This window comes from Camelus ferus, chromosome X, assembly GCF_009834535.1.
Source record: "Camelus ferus isolate YT-003-E chromosome X, BCGSAC_Cfer_1.0, whole genome shotgun sequence".
NCBI classification, from domain to species: domain Eukaryota; kingdom Metazoa; phylum Chordata; class Mammalia; order Artiodactyla; family Camelidae; genus Camelus; species Camelus ferus.
In genome coordinates, this window is record NC_045732.1 from 10,372,069 (window position 1) to 10,388,895 (window position 16,827).

General features: G+C 42.4%; 1 long non-coding RNA gene and 1 other non-coding gene across 8 annotated transcripts in view; one reads left to right on the forward strand and one right to left on the reverse strand.

Moving 5' to 3' along the window:
- The window catches only part of LOC106730316, a 482,615-nt gene that overhangs the window by 408,768 nt on the left and 57,020 nt on the right, over window positions 1-16,827 (forward strand). The window lies entirely within an intron of this gene.
- Window positions 12,812-12,883, reverse strand: TRNAA-UGC. Its single transcript has one exon. It is a non-coding gene; the product is annotated as a tRNA-Ala (tRNA).

The window sequence follows — 16,827 nt, forward strand, 5'->3', positions numbered from 1 at the left end:
GTTTTAAAGGTTATATCCCATTTATAGTTATTAAACAATATTGACTGGATTCCCTATGATGTGCACTATATCCTTCTAGCTTATTTTGTACCTGATAGTTTGTACCTCTTAACTCCCCTCCTCCCTATGTTGCCCCTACCCCTTCCCTCTCCCCACGGGTCACCACTAGTTTGTTCTCTATAGATCTGTGAGTCTGCTTCTATTTTGTTACACTTACCATGTTGCTGTATTTTTTGGATTCCACATATAGGTAATACCATACAGCATTTATCTTTCTCTGTCTGGCTTACTTCCCTTAGCCTAATGCCCTCCAAGTCCATCCATGGTGCAGAAAATGGCAAAATTTTATTCTTTTTTATGGCTGAATAGTATTCCATTGTATATATGCACACATCTTCTTTATCTGTTCATCTGCTGATGGACACTTAGGTTTTTTCCACGTCTTGGCAACTGTACGTAATGCTGCTGTGAACACTGGGATGCGTGCATCTTTTTGAATTACTGTTTTTGTTTTGGATATGGATACCCAGGAGTGGAATTGCTGGGTCATGTGGTAGTTCTATTTTTAATTTTTTGAGAAGTGTTCATACTGGTTTTCATAGTGTTTGCACCAATTTGCATTCCCACCAACAGTGTACGAGGGTTCTCGTTTTTCCACATCCTCACCAACGCTTACATTTGTAGACCTTTTGATGATGGCCATTCTGACAAGTGTGAGGCGATATCTCATTGTGGTTTTGATTTGCATTTCCCTGATGATTAACGGTGAACAAGCATGTTAATTAGGCTTTCCCAGTTTTAAAGCCAGAAAGTCACTCCATTTATGTCAAGCAATGAGGAAACATGAAAATAAGGAACCTGTAGCGTCTCCATCGAGAGGCCACCATGCTGAAGAGGTAGGTATTCAGCTGGCATCGCCCAGAGCAGCCTCACTGAAGAACAGGGATCCAAATACAGCCAGAATCGTGGATAAGAGAGTTAAGGGCAGTTCTGACCATCCATTTCTTTGTTGCTTTCCAGCCTTAGAAGTTGCTAGTTTTCCCTACCTTTTCTTTCTCTTATCTCTGTTACATTTTCTTGTCTCCAACACAGTGGCTCTCTCCTTTTGCCCAAGATTTGTAAACTACAGGTCAGGAACTGAGGTGTAAGAAACCACCTGGTGTGTTTGCCCCGCAGGGGCTGTGGGTGGTGAGGGCTCCTCCAAATAGGCTGTGAAGTGTACCAGCCCCAAGACCTTGAGCCAGGTAGTTCTTTATGTGAACTGTTCCAGTTTTAGCTGACTGGCTTTCAGGCAAGTTATGGTTCCATGGCCAAACCGTGGTTTGCAATTGCCACGATAACGCTGAGAAAAAAGAAATCTAAATCCCAGCCAACAGCAGCAAACGTATGAAAGCCCATAGGCAACCTGGGGCGCTCTGCTTCCGGCTGGGGTTGGTGTCCAGTTAGGTGCCACGTGTCACCCCATTCTTTTTTATCAGTGACTCCTTGGGACATGACCTCCCAAAGGCCAGGTCACAGGAATGTGAGCAGTGCGTAACGCTTCCTGGTGCTTCAGATCCGAGCTGGACCACTGTCGTACCACTCCCTTCCCGTTGGCCAAGCCCAGTCCTCTGTCCAGGCCCAGCAGCCCCAGGGCGGATGCTGGAGCTCACACTCCCATGGAAGGGGGTACAGTTTTAGGGGCGGGAGAGCTGGGAAAACAGAGAGCAGTGACTCCGTCTTCCACTCGTGATGGCTTAGCCTCGCTCTCCACGAGCCCCTGGAAGAAGGTCCCGGATACAGGCTTTACTCTCCCCACCTGTAGTGAGAGCGTATATGAAAAACAAAACCATCGCTAACAGCAACTTTGAGGTAAGCCAGACTACATTAGCGAAAAATCAGAACGTTGTTCTCAGGTTTATGGAGAGGGAGTTTTTGTTACAAATAACGTAAGAGTAATTATATAATACTCGCGTCTGTCCACGTATACCCAGTGTATTTACTGAGAAGGTTTGGTAACAAAGAATTTAACGTTGTCTGGACTGTTTAAAGACCAAGAGTTTATTTTGTCTACATCATCACAAACCGAGTGGGGAACTGTTGGGTTGAGTAATAAGCAGAATACTTGAAGTATTTAAACATCCTATCCCCAGGGTCCCCAAAAGAGGGGACTAATTAATAGTTTTGACTAAGTTTTCATGAAATCAAGCAAATCCAAGCAATAACTTGGACGCAGTACACACTTTGACACGCAGGTGAACTCGTGACCTCTGCGATCATCCATGATTAAGAACTCCTGAAAACCCTCCTGCACGCCGGATGACTGGATAAGCCTGAAAGAGGCTTCGGTGATTTAAAGTAGAAACGCTCTTGTTATTCTTTTAAATACCCCTGAGAAAGACCAGATAGTAGAAAGCGGGTTTCATCTCAATTTGTGTCCATTCCGCTTCTGAGCGTTTAATCTCTAGCAGCAGTTCGTGCATTACAGGATTTAGGGTCTGCATGCGGAGATGGTGTGGAGGAGACCGAGGACAATTTACCTGTCCTCTGCTAAGCCACTTCTGGCGTATTACAGCCTGGGCCCCAGACCATTAGTTAAGAACTTTAAAAGGATTACATTCCAGGATCCCCCCTATTCGTACCAGTTTGAATGCTCCAGGGATGGGAGACGTTGATGGATGTCTTCCAACTTTAGCTGCCTCTGCTTTGAAGTGATTACAGAACTGTCATTCAGCTGCACATACTATATTTACTTCTTTTTTTATGGGGGGGTTGGGTTTTTTCCTCAATCCAGCCACTGTACGTAGACCTAGGCTAAATCATACCACATATCACATCGTATGCCAAACTTCTCATACTATTTTTTTCTTTCTCAAAATAGAGGTTGCTCACATACTGATTTGGATTGTCCCAACTTAGGTTTCTGTTGTTATTTGGGAAGAAGAGCCTGAACTCAGGTAACACCAGCTTCTACTGGGTTGAAATAATCCCGGGCTTGATGTGGGGATGACTCACCCGCGTCAGCTGTTGCTTTGAGAAGCCTTATCAGACCAGCTGCGTACTTAGCAGACTGGGGAAGGACGCCGTCGTGTGCCAGGCTTTATGTCATGTCGCTTCCTTTAAGATAATAGGTTGTCATCTGAATCAGAATAGAGTTTAAATTCTGTGATATATGTATTACTCATACATAGAATGTTACAAGGTCATTCCAGATCTTTCTGTTCTGGTCAAATTAAGTAAGGGAATGAGCTGTCCCTGGACATTAGTAGAGCGGGAGACAAAATTGTGTTTTACTTTCCAGTGTGTGTGTGTTACTCAGGAACAAATGTTGAGACGAAGATTTGAATGTGAGCAATTTATCTGGGATGTGATCTTAACAAACGTCAGTGAGAGAAAAGGGAAGTGAGACGAGGGTAGAAGCTCAGAAAAGGGTTTTCTCCAGCCAGTTATTCCTCTGGACAGCTGGACCTGAATTCCATTGCGGGTCTCTAGGAGGCAGCGCAGGACACAAACCTAGGAGTTCTCACTCCCAGGAGAAGAGGGAGCTGGAGCTGTTCGGCATCAGCCCCCGTCAGCCATCGGTTGGGGCCACTGTGGGAGGCCTTCATCCCCTGGCACTTCCGGCATGCTGTGTGCTTGGCCAGAGCAGGCTCGGGCGGCCGGACAAGGCCTTGAGCCAAGGAGACACAGATGCCAGCACTGGAAGATGGGTAGACAGACCAGAGCAGTGTTCATGAGAATCACAGGGACTAAGAAAATATGGGCAGGGTATCTGAATCGGTGTCTGTATCTGAGTGTCTGTCTTTATCCACATCTCTCTCTGTAATTGTATCTGTGTCTGTACATGCATATAGTCACATTCTTATTATGACTTAGTTAAAAAAAAAAAAAACGAATAAAATCTAGAATGCCCAGATTTTACAGAACACTTTTATACACAAGGCTAGATATCAGCAATACAGATTGATCCCCTCAAACTAATCATTTGTAAACTGAGTCGTATGTAAATTGGAGAAAATAAAAAAAGCATTGTGTGAAGCAACACCCAGATCAAAGGGAAAATCCTAACAGAACTGTGAGCTACCTTGCAAGTAATAAAAAGGGAAATTCGGTACGCCAAAGCCTACAACAGACCTATTTATATTTACCTAAGCTTTCGTTACTAAAATGAGAAAGACTGATTATAAATGAGCTACGTGTTCAGTGTAATAAACTAGAAAAAAATATCATTAGAAAAGCAAAATATTTCCGCAAGAAAGGAGAAAAATCAACAGCTCTTCCTAAATCCATGAGCGAGAGGAGGACACAGAGCAGACTGCCCCCAGGATCGATGGATTACCAGAGACTCAATGTGCACAAGTCTGAGAGTTAAACATTCCGGGAATAAGGGGCCAGGGTTTAGTGAGTTTACCCAGACCAGCTCAACTAGTTCCTTGCAGTAAATATTGGAGAGAAGTCCCCTCTGGATTCCAGTAGGAGGAAGGGGAGAAGAACTCAGATACATCAGGAATGAGCTGTGTGTAACTGACACATGTAGGCTCCTTCATCCCACAGCAGGGGACACATTCCTCTCAAGTTCACAGGGAACATCGACCACGGCAAGACCCTATTCTAGGCCAAATAACACAGCTTTGCGAATTTAAAAGAATAGCAGTCATGCAATATCTGCTGTCAGGCCACAGCAGAATTGAAGTAGAAATCACTAACAGAAAGAGAACTGGAGAAAAACATACGGAGATTAAACAATACTTTTTTTTTTTAATTTTATTGAGTTATAGTCAGTTTACAATGTTGTGTCAATTTCCAGTGTAGAGCACAATGTTTCAGTTATACATGAACATACATATATTCATTGTCACATTCTTTTTCACTGTGAGCTACCACAAGATCTTGTATATATTCCCCTGTGCTATACAGTATAATCTTGTTTATCTATTCTACAGATGCCTGTCAGAATCTACAAATTTCGAACTCCCAGTCTGTCCCTTCCCACCCCTCTCCACACTGGCAGCCACAAGTTTGTATCTATGTCTATGAGTCTGTTTCTGTTTTTTTTTATTTATGTTCATTTTTCTTTTTTTCTTTTCTTTTTTTTGGATTGCACATATGAGCAATCTCGTATTTTTCTTTCTCTTTCTGACTAACTTCACTTCTAATGACATTCTCCAGGGACATCCATGTTGCTGCAAATGGCATTATGTTGTCATTTTTATGGCTGAATAGTATTCCATTATATAAATATACTACCTCTTCTGTATGCAGTCACCTGTTGATGGACATTTAGGCTGTTTCGATGTCTTGCCATTGTAAATAGCGCTGCTATGAACATTGGGGTGCAGGTGTCTTTTTGAAGTAGGGTTCCTTCTGGATATAAGCCCAGGAGTGGGATTCCTGGGTCATATGGTAAGTCTATTCCGAGTGTTTTGAGGAATCTCCATACTGTTTTCCACAGTGGCTGCACCAAACTGCATTCCCACCAGCAGTGTAGGAGGGTTCCCTTTTCTCCACAGCCTCTCCAACATTTGTCATTTGTGGACTTTTGAATGATGGCCATTCTGACTGGTGTGAGGTGATACCTCACTGTAGTTTCGATTTGCATTTCTCTGATAATTGGTGATATTGAGCATTTTTTCATGTGCCTATTTGATCATTCATATGTCTTCATTGGAGAATTGCTTGTTTAGATATTCTGCCCATTTTTTGATTGGGTTATTTGTTTTTTTCTTATTAAGTCATATGAGTGGCTTATATATTCTGGAAATCAAGCCTTTGTCAGTTTCATCTTTTGCAAAAATTGTCTCCCATTCCATAGGTTGTCATTTTGTTTTGCTTATGGTTTCCTTTGCTGTGCAGAAGCTTGTAAGTTTAATTAGGTCCCATTTGTTTATTCTTGCTTTTATTTCTATTGCTTTGGTAGACTGCCCTAGGAGAACATTGCTGAGGTGTATGCAAGATAATGTTTTGCCTATATTTTCTTCTAGGAGGTTTATTGTACCTTGTCGTGAATGTTTAAGTCTTTGATCCATTTTGAGTTTAACAATACTCTTGTAAATGACATGTAGATCAAAGAAGAAATCTCAAGAAAAATTTTAAAATGTTTTAACTAAATGAAAATGAAAACACAACTTACCAAAATTTGTGGCATGCCATGAAAGCAGTGCTTAGAGGGAAAAGGACAGCATTGAATGAATATTTTAGGAAAGAAGAAAGCTCTAAAATCAATAATCCAAGTTTTTACCTTAGGAAACTGGAAAATGAGGAACAAACTAGATCCAAAGTAAGCCGAAGAAAAGAAACAGAATCAGAGCAGAAATCAATGAAATTGGAAGTAAGAAATCAGTAGAGCAAATCAGTGAAACCAAAAGCTAGTTTAAAAAAAAAAATGAATAAAAGCAATTTTATTTGCTTTTTTCAAAAATTTTATTTTATTTGCTCTAGCCAGGCTAACTAAGAAAAGCAGAGAGGGTACAAATTAATAATACCAGAAATGAAAGAGGATCATCACTGTGGAAGGAGCAGACCCTGTGGAAATTAAAAGGAGAAGAAAGGAATTCTGTGAACAGCTCTAGGCCCACAAATATGATAACCTAGGTGAAACGGACCAATTCCTTAGAAGATAATGATCTCCCAAAACTAAGACGAGAAGGAAGAGATGATCTGCACCGACCTCTTTTATGTAAATTGAATCAATAGTGAATAACCTTCCAAAAAAGAAATGGGTTCACTACTGAATTCTACCAAACATTAAAGAAGGAACGGTAACACTGTCTCCAAGCTCGTTCTGAAGGTAGAAACAGGGACTAACTACTTCCTCAGTCATTCTGTGAGGTCCAGACAGATATTACAAGAAACCGTTAGTAAGTGTCTCTCGTGAACATAGATGCAAAATCCTCAAGAAAGTATGAGCAAATCAAATCTACAAGAGTATAATGAGAATTATACACCATGACCAAGTGGGATTTACCCCGGAATTGAATCCAAAGCTGGATCAACATTCAAAAACCAGTCGGTGTAATCCATGACATCAACAGGCTAAGAATGAAAAAATCACAGGGTCTGTCAGTGGATGCACAAAACGCGTTTGACAAAATCCAGCACATGTTCATGATAAAAACTCTCAGTAAACTAGGTATAGAGAGTTTCCTCAACTTGATAAAAAATAAATTGAAAAAGCAAAATTAAAGAGTAAAGATAAAAGTAGAAATTACTAAAGTAGTATAAATAGTAGCAATCTTAAATGTCATAAATGTATCCAAACACTATTTCTTTGAACTTAAATTTTTTTTTTCAGAAAGTTGGATGAGGGAAAATTAGACAAAGCAAAAACTGGATGAGATGAGGAGTGAGACTAGCAGTGTAATTTCAGATACCAAAGAGATGAGAAGATTTACGAGAGCATGCTTTGTGCACCTCTGTTGCAATACATATGAGAATTTTAAAGCAAATGATTGATTTCCTGAAAAACTACCCAAACTTCTTCTCAAAGAGGCAGAAAACTGAATCTACAGATAATCAAGCAAGATGCTGAAAAGGTAATTTAAAGAGATGCAAGTTTAAACAAGTATACATCAGGCCCAGATGGTGTCACAGCTGAGGTCTATTTGAGATTTAGGGTACAAATCATTTCTATGTAATGTAAACTTTCCTAGGCTATAGAAAAAAAAAAACTGGGAAACAATCCAGTTTCATGATATCAGCATAATTTTAATGCTGTAACTTGCTAAGGTACAAAAAAATTGAAAAAATGTAGAATAATGTATATGATTATTGTACATGACTGGGTTCAACAATCATAAATAGATTATTAGTCAACAGAATCTAAGATATTCAAGAAGATAGCCGATATTTTAAGCCTGGGATGCAATGATGGTTAAAGACCTTTTGTTCTAGCAAACAAAAGGAGAAAACCATATGTGTGCATTCATGGTGGCTGATGAAGGATGGCTTTTTATAAATTTAGCAGCTACTCCTAAAAAAAAAGTCTGAGGCAGGACCGGAGGACAACAACCTAACCATGAAGCAGACTAGTTACTCCCTTTTATCCTAATAAAGAGAGAAGCAATGCACTATTTCTATTAAAATCAAGATAAAAACCAGGGATGCAGGCCCTCACCACTCTTAATCAACTTTGCCTTGAAGGTTCTCGCTGAAGCACAAATGCCAGGAAAAGTAATCATTATATATACATGTTTCAAGTTACAGAGTTCAGTACGCAGTTGCTAATACTATGTATCTAAGAAATTAAAAAATTAGAAGTGTTTAAGAATGTGTAAGATAAACTGCTGAGACAAATGATACAAGTAGTCATATAGAATAAAATTTTCTCCCTATTCTGGCCATACCCCATAGAAAATAAGAAAAAATACATTGTATTCATAATAGCAGCCAAAATGATAGGATGACTAAGAAAAAATTATTGCAATATTTATACTACATACAAACGTATCTTTCTTTTCTTGGTCATCTCTACATGTATTTGTATAATACACATTGTATAATATGTAATGTATTTTTCTAATATATTTCTATGCCAATCTACTTCAATATACTATGCGTTATATATTATATGTATATAATATATAAAATCAGGAGTTTTGAGTGCATGTTGAAGAGAACATAGTCTGCTTCCCCCAGCTTAGTTCACCAGGATGCAAACATTTGCATGTAAAACACTCCTGGGAAGTTAATGTCTGAGCGTCGTGGAGAGAACTGTGGCAGCTGGCTGGCCGCACAGGGCAAGGAGGGCGACTGCCCGTGACCTCCTAGAAGGCGTCATGAAGGTGTTCTCCCTCTTTCTGCTTCTGTTCACTGCTGTCTTGCATTTGTAGCCACGGCATTGGCACCTGGCAGGCGAAGTCTCATTTCCCTTTTCCAGGTGGTAGAATTAAGCAGAAAGTTGTACCCAGAATCAGTGGTGGAATCTGCCCTTGAAACTCAAAAGGCATTACTCCACAGGGTTGTCTTTTCTCTGTCCTGATGAAGACTTGCACTGGTCTTTTGAGGGGCTTTTTTTTTTGGTGAGTCCTATTTTAAAAATAATAATTTATGTTTTATTTAAATTCATTTTTGTCTATGTCATTATCTTTTAAGGAAAGAGGTAGTGCATCTGCTAATCATTTGGCATTGGACATGAGGTAGTGTTTTGGTGAAGCTTGACAACAAATGTTTCCCTCTGGAATTGCATACTCTGTCCCTTCCATTCTGAATTCCAGGGCTTTTCTCAGTTCTTAGCATTACAACATATCTCAAGGAGGTGAATATTATTATTCCCTTTTTTTCTGAAAGTTACTTCAACATGAATCTTATTGATTACATTCTTTTAGTGCACAAAGGGTTTTCTTGAAATATCATTGTGGACTTTGTGTGTTCACGTAGCCCGATGCTTCCAGACCACTACTGTCCATATAAAAGGAATGTGCACACAAACAGTTAAAGTTCTGACCAATTGTTCTAATAACTTTAACTGGAACTAATATGAAATGAATAGATAAAAAATTTTTTAAACCACTATTTTTAAAAATAGCCAAACAATAGTTCCCTCTGCCTGAAATACTCCCTAGACATGACGTAACGCCGGGAAGCCCAGGTGGGTATACTGCCCTTTCTGTGGCTGCAGAGGACGTCCCAATACTTGATGGTGTCACAAGGTTCCATGTGCGTTTTGTGACTTTTGTCACTATGCTTTGAAAGATCAGCATGGTTTGAAAAGAAAAAGAATACAAACATAAATTAAGACTCTCCAATAACACAGAATTTTTAAATGCCTTTGTTTCATATAAAAACCACGATGTGCAAATGATTTCAGATACATAATCTTTATTTTTTTCCCTTAGAATCACATGTATAATGCTGTTTCTTACCAAAAAATTTAAAAATGACCACCCTTAGACTATACGTTTAAGCTTTGCACACAGATGGGCTGAGAGATCTTTATTTGATTAATTACTGTTTCGTGTTGCTATCAAGGACAGAAACCACATGATCTGTGTAGCAGACATGTTCTTAGAGTCTAAGAATGCTTGGGGGACACAGCCAGTTTCTGCCGACGTCTACCAGAGGTTCACGTCAACGTGCTCAATAGTGTCAGGGTACTTCAGAATGCTGTGTTGTCTTGGAGCTCAGATGCATTAACAAGTTTTATGTTCTCAGTATGAGAAGGAAAATATATTCACAGGCAAGCAGACCTCAAAGCCATGCCTGCCAAAATCAGGATTTGAAAGACCCTTGAGGAAGACGTCTCACTCTACCAGTATGTCCAAACTTCGCCTTTGACTGTTCCTGTTTCACTTACTTGATGGATGATAGTTATTGTTTCAGCAAGGGTTTCAAGACAAGATGAAGTTTACTAAAGTCATCAAGGACAGCTCATCAGAACACCGAAGCGCTTCCACCCACGGGACACTGCGACGGTGATCTGGATCTTTGGGTGTGGCACACACCCCTTGATGGAGGTTAAGTAAGATGTGTTGGATTGAGGAGGATTGCTTAAGAATGGAACCACTGACATAGCAGGCTTCGTTCCAAGGCAGGGCTTCCAGTCCATCACAGACGACAGCCCTTTGGGTCCGTCACCTGGCGGGAGTGGTTTCCACATCCGGCCGTTACCGTGCTGTCTGACGCTTCCACCTAACGGGAAGGCTCTACAGACGTCGTCCTAATGCAGGCGCTCCTGAGGGTTGAGGGGTGACACAAATGTGGTTCTGTGTAGTGGAATTGGCTAAGATGCTATTGTAAGAAATTGAGCGAAATTTGGCAGGAGCCTAGAGCCAGTGGTCAGGATTCTCCTTTCATAAGAGCTTGGGGAGAGCGGTGTTGTTTTCTGGGCTTTTCTAAGGCTACCCATGCACTTGGCACACGAGTCGGTCTTTGTGTTTTGTTGGGTATCATTGCTTCAAAAATAAAGCAGGTACAGTTAACCAGTAAAGCAGTCTCAGGGCAAGAGTACCTAGAATTTATTCCTACTCAAGGCAAGTTGTTCTGCATGTAACAACCATGTCCAAAGAAGTTTACTGTCCTTGGTTTTACCATAAAAAAGGAAACACATTGAGTTCTTCAGTCAGAGCAGGTATCAAGATTTTTTATTGCTACTTTTCGTGCTGAACAATGGATACAGAATAAGCGACGGGGAGGGGGAGGGTCTAGCTCCATGGCAGGCGCATGCTTAGCACCCATGAGGCCCTGGGTTCAATTCCCCCGTCCCTCCATTAAAATAAGTAAATAAACCTAATGACCTCCCCCCTCAAAAAAAAAGTCAAAATAACTTACTGGAATATTCAGATAACACTTGAATACATGCCACTGATGGAGAAAGGGCTTGTTTTCCCAAGAACCAATATTATCCCTTCCTCCATTTTTTTTTTTTAATTGAGGTAGAGTCAGTTTACAATGTTGGTCGATTTCTGGTGTACAACACAATGCTTCAGTCGTATGAGAGCATACGTATATTCATTTTCATATTCTTTTTCACCGTAAACTGTTGCAAGATACTGAATATAGTTCCCTGTGCTATACTGTATGAACTTGTTTATCTATTTATATATATATGAGTCAGTATCTACAGATCTCGAACTCCCAGTTTATCCCTTCCCATCCCCTTCCCCCCTGGTAACCATAAGTTTGTTTTCTATGTCTGTGAATCTGTTTCTGTTTTATAAATAAGTTCATTTGTCTCTTTTTTTTTTTTTTTTAGATTCCATATGTAAGTGATATCATATGGTATTTGTCTTTCTCTTTCTGGCTTACTTCACTTAGTGTGATGATCTGCAGGGCCATCCGTGTTGCTGCAAATGGCATTATTTTATCATTTTTAATGGCCGAGTAGTATTCCATTGTATAAATATACCACAACTTCTTTATCCAGTCATCTGTCCACGGATATTTAGGTTGTTTCCATGTCTTGGCTATTGTAAATACTGCTGCTGTGAACATTGGGCTGCAGGTGTCTTTCTGAATTAAGGTTCCCTCTGGATATAAGCCCAGGAGTAGGATTGTTGGATCATAGTGTAAGTCTGTTTTGAGTCTTTTGTCCCTCCCTCAACTTTTATCCAGTGTTGATCCAAACTATCTTCTGGAAAATTTAATTTTTAAAGAACATGCACTATCTCTCAGCTACTTTATGAACAATAAAATAATGGGAAGAGGGAAGTCAATCTTTGTCATTCAAAATCAGCTTTCATTCGTTTTCTCTGAAGCCAACTGTTAGGACTCAATGCATCTCAACTACTCTCTTAACTGCTCATGTAGAAATAACGAAAATTGGAAGTTCTAATACTTTCTACATTGAAATCAAGCGTGTCTCTTGATCTTGAGTGGTACCTCAGGAACATCCCATGTCTCCCTCCAAATTAGTGTGATTTTTGTTCTTGGCCTCCATCTCTCCCTCTGGGGCTCCTGGGCCACAGTGAGAATCAGTCCCCCCAGCTGCTGCTGAACACATGGTACCAGCTCCACACTGGAAAGGCCGCGGAACCCCAGGAGGAAAGGGCCACGTTCTTAATTCTTTATTGGGTCCCCTTAAACAATCTCAGTTTTTATCTTGAGCAGGCACTCCATTGTAGTTCAGAATAGAAGTTTAAAAAAAAAAAAGAAAACAAAAAAAGATATGCGAGGAAACAGAGCTTTGGAACATAACAGTACTTTTTACCGCCATGAAGGGGGATTTGAGTACCAGATCAAGGAGCCCCAGATGCCCACTCGCACAGAGTCAGCACGACGCCCTTCCATTCCCTGTGGCACATGCTGGTGGCCGCCATCCTGAAGGATGGAATGCCGCGTACGGATTATGTCAGAATTCAGGAGGAACTTTCTTCTCTTTGTTATTACTCTTTTTTAATGTGGGTACTGGAGATTGAACCCAGGACCTCATGCATGCAAAGCACACGCTCTACCACTGAGCTGTACCCACCGCCCCAGGGGAACCTTTTTCTCTCTTCATGATTCATTGGTTCCTTCATTCATCATATAAGCATTTCCCAAAAGCTTCTTTCCTTGGAGAAATAGCTGGAGGATTGTGTCACCAAATTTGGGCAGCCCTGGACAACTCTTGTCCTGATACCAGAAGAGCTGGTGTAATTTGTGGAAATGGATGCCGCCTTAAGGCCTTCCATTTCTCGGTACCTCAAAAAGTGTCCTTCTCCCACAGGACTCACCCATCTACAAAATTAACTGCAGAATACTAAAGAGCTTTTTCTTTTTAAAATTCCCCCTGGGGGTGATTCCACAGACAGCCTTAATCTGTCTGCACTCCCTGCTGGTTGTCTGATCTGATGGTCTTCAGCATGGGGTGAAGTCCATAGGACAGCCAACATGGATGTAGAAAGAAGGTACTAGGACTTTCCATTCGTATTTATTTCTACTGAAATAGTTAAGAGGGTGATTAAGTTGTATTGATTCCTAACAGTCGGCTTGGTACTGAGTCCTCGCTTGGTTGCGCGACAGATGGGCTGTGTCCTGCCCTGGGAACGTGACCTATCCTGAGGGCTAGTCAGGAGTTTGTGCAGCTTGTAGGAGCCCAGAGCCGGCTTTCACTTCCTTCCCAACTTACAGTGTCTGCTTAACATGTTAAGTACATTTGTGGCTTCTTTCATTCAGGTTCAACTAATCTAGCCCCCACAGAATGGACTTGTAGCTTAAAATTTTCCAGTAAAGGAACAGTGGATTGGAAATATTTATCCCTGTCTCTAGTCCAAGAAAACAAGATAGGAGGACAGCTGACCGTTCTCCTGTATGACCCTGGTGGAAGCATTTCATTAGCCGTATCATGGGGTCAAGACAGTGAACACTGAGTGAGATCAGACAAGCAATCGCCTGCCGGATCTGAAATCACAAAGCGCATTATTGAAGACGTGTATTTACACACACTGTTATTAGCCATGAACTTCCCTGGAGTATGTGTTACACCTGGAGATCATCGCTAATCATATGTTAAGACAGTACAATTAACAAAATAATTAAAAGTCAGCCGTCCCGGACGTTCTTAAAGCTAGTATATATTTTAATGTGAATAAAACTGACTGTGCATTATTTGTATGTAAAAATACGTGGAAAATATTTTTGCATTATAATTTGATGTTAATCTCATCCTTTCTTTAATCCAGTGTTGGTTTTACAGTGTCAATAGTATATGAATACAGTGAACGCAGGCAAATAATTTGCAAAGTAATAAATACCAACAAGTTGAAGATGAATACTTACACATTTTTACAAGTAGGTGTAAGTGAACAGAAAAATGTTTGGAGCCCCTGGCTGTCCTTGCTGGGAAAGGGGGTCTGGGAGACAGGCCCCACCGCCACCCTGGGGGTTTCAGGCACATTGTACTTTGTGATGTTACTACATTATGGTTCAGAGGAGGGCTCTTGTGTTCTTTGTAAAATGTGCCTGGTAAAGTGTAACAAAGAAATTTCCGTGAATGACTCAAAACAATTAACATCCTGCACCAAGATTTTCCAAAATGCCCCAAAGACTTCCCTGTAATAACGCCGTATTTCGGACACGAGGCTACTCCGTATCTGACAGGGAAGCTAAAGGTAGCTGTATTCACTTGTGATATAAGGAATTCTTACATGCGTTTAATTCTTACATGTATTAGGTATTTAAGAGTTTCACCCTGCTTGGGCAGGGAACGGATGCTTCCAGAAGGCTTTCTCACTCACGTGTCTGGCGGTTGAGGAAGACTGGTCATTGAGACAACAGAGGGGTCTGTCTGTGTGGCTGGGGCTTCCGCACAGGCTGGGTGCTGGGTTCCAGGAACAAGGTGAGAGAGACAGAGACAGACACAGAGACAGAGAGAGAGCAAGGGCGTGTCCCCTCTTATGACCTAGATCTGAAACTCATTTTTCATGGTCACTTTCCCCCTCGTTGTGTTCCTAAAACATGAGTCACTAAATCTAGCCCATCTTCAGGGGGAGAGCTGTGGTTCCTCAAACTGCATCCCTAGGAAACGGTTGCGTCCTCTATGGTATTCAAGTGGCATTCTAATTAGGACAAGATTTGCATTGACATGGAAAGTTCAACAAGGCCCATTAATGGATGAGAAAGGCAGGTTGAAGAATAACGCATCTAGTTTGAACTTTGTATTAGAAAAGGAGATTTTGTGCTGTAAAATCATAGAGGAGGAGATACAAGGATGCACGCGAATCCGTCAGCAGTGAGCACCTCTGGGTAGCTGAGCGGCAGGGCGTAGGAGACGGGCACTGTACACGTTTGTGTGTGTGTCTGCCACCTGAACGTCTCTATCTGAGAACATATCCAGCTGCTGTGGAAGGCAGATTAGCGCCTCCCCCCGGCCCCTCACACGTGCCCACATCCTAATGCCTGGAATCTGTGATGTGTTACACAGCAAGGGGGGCTGAAGGTTGCACCTGGAATTAAGGTTGCTGATCAGTCGACTTGAGAACGGGCAAGGCACCCTGGACCACCTGGATGGGCCCAGCGTCATCCCAGGACCCGTAAAAGTGGACGAGGAAGTCTAATTCAGGGTGTGAGAAGGACCTCCCCCCATGCCTGGCTTTGGACAGGTAGGAAGGAGCATCCAGCCAAGGAAGGCGGGAGCTGCTCAGAGATGGAAAAGGCCAGAAAACAGGTCCCCCAGAGCTAGCCCCACGCCTCAGTTTTCCAGGTCTCTCCAGTCAAGGACTTTGGCTGTTTCTGAGTGGAGTTCACGGTGTGTCAAGCACCAGATGCTCTGCAGCAGTTAAACACAGAGGGAGAGAGAGGAGTAACTCAAGTTTTCTTCTTCCAAGCCATTTGTTGCACAGAAGAATCTAGAAAACCACGCGATGGTGGAGAACACTGATTTTTAAGCAGGTTAAGAAGCAGCCTGTACACATTTCTGACAGAATGATAAAGGGTAGACGCCAATGATGACACACAGACTCTGGCTTCCTCAAGAAAGTGTGGCTTGGAGAGTCATTCCTGGATGGGACTCCAAGCCCCATCTGAAGACTTTCCCCGGGTGGCCGAGGGCGTGACTGCTGTGTGGTTTGCAGGCAGCCCCGTTGTCTGCATTGCCCAGTGGGCTAGAGCTTCCGACTGAATTCCTGCGTCTTTGCAGGCAGATACCCCACCTACGTTTCTCACCGCCGGCCCAGTGAATGGCCCATTACTGAGCAGGGCGGTCAGCGCCCCCGGCCCGCCCTGTTCAGGCATCCTGAGGTTGACAAAGCTTTGCCGTGGACACAGATTAAGCGCTCCCCTGTTATGCTAGAATCGACTGGAAGGCCCCCTCCCAGCCCCGGAGCCCAGCTTTTGTTTCTGGGACTAAAGCTTCCGTGCCTTTGGATTCTGGACAGACATCAAGAGAACAGCCTCCAGCCGAGTCGCAAATGTCCCGTGGGGGGGCGATGTGAACAGACAACAAGAACACAGCAGAAAGCAGCCCGCAGGGCGTGACTTCTCGGGGCAGTAAAAATAAAATAAACCTTAAAAAATCATGCCAAAGACTCATCTCTTGAAGGCTTTCCAGAGACTTCACGGAGCTCACCATCCAGCTCGAGAAAGTACACATCCCAGGCCCTGGGTCGTGCCGTCTGCTGTACAGGCGAGCTGGTTCCAGCTGAGCTCCTGTCACACAGCGGGGCTGCAGTTGGCCGCCGGCACTGCCAAGTCCGCTGGCAGGATGGAGGTTCTGCTCCCCAGGCAACTCCCACCCCTGGTGTTTTCTTTTGCATTTTACAGGTGCTAGCTTGTCAGCAACTGGCTAAATGCCGGTGGTTTGGCTTCCTTGAGGAAGCGTCATTTGCTCCAATGACAGACAGTTCAGCACCTGTAAAGGCTGGGGATGAAGGTCCCCGGGTATCTGGTCCATGCCGTGGTGGAGCCCTGACGCCCGCGCTCGGACCACAGCTGCAG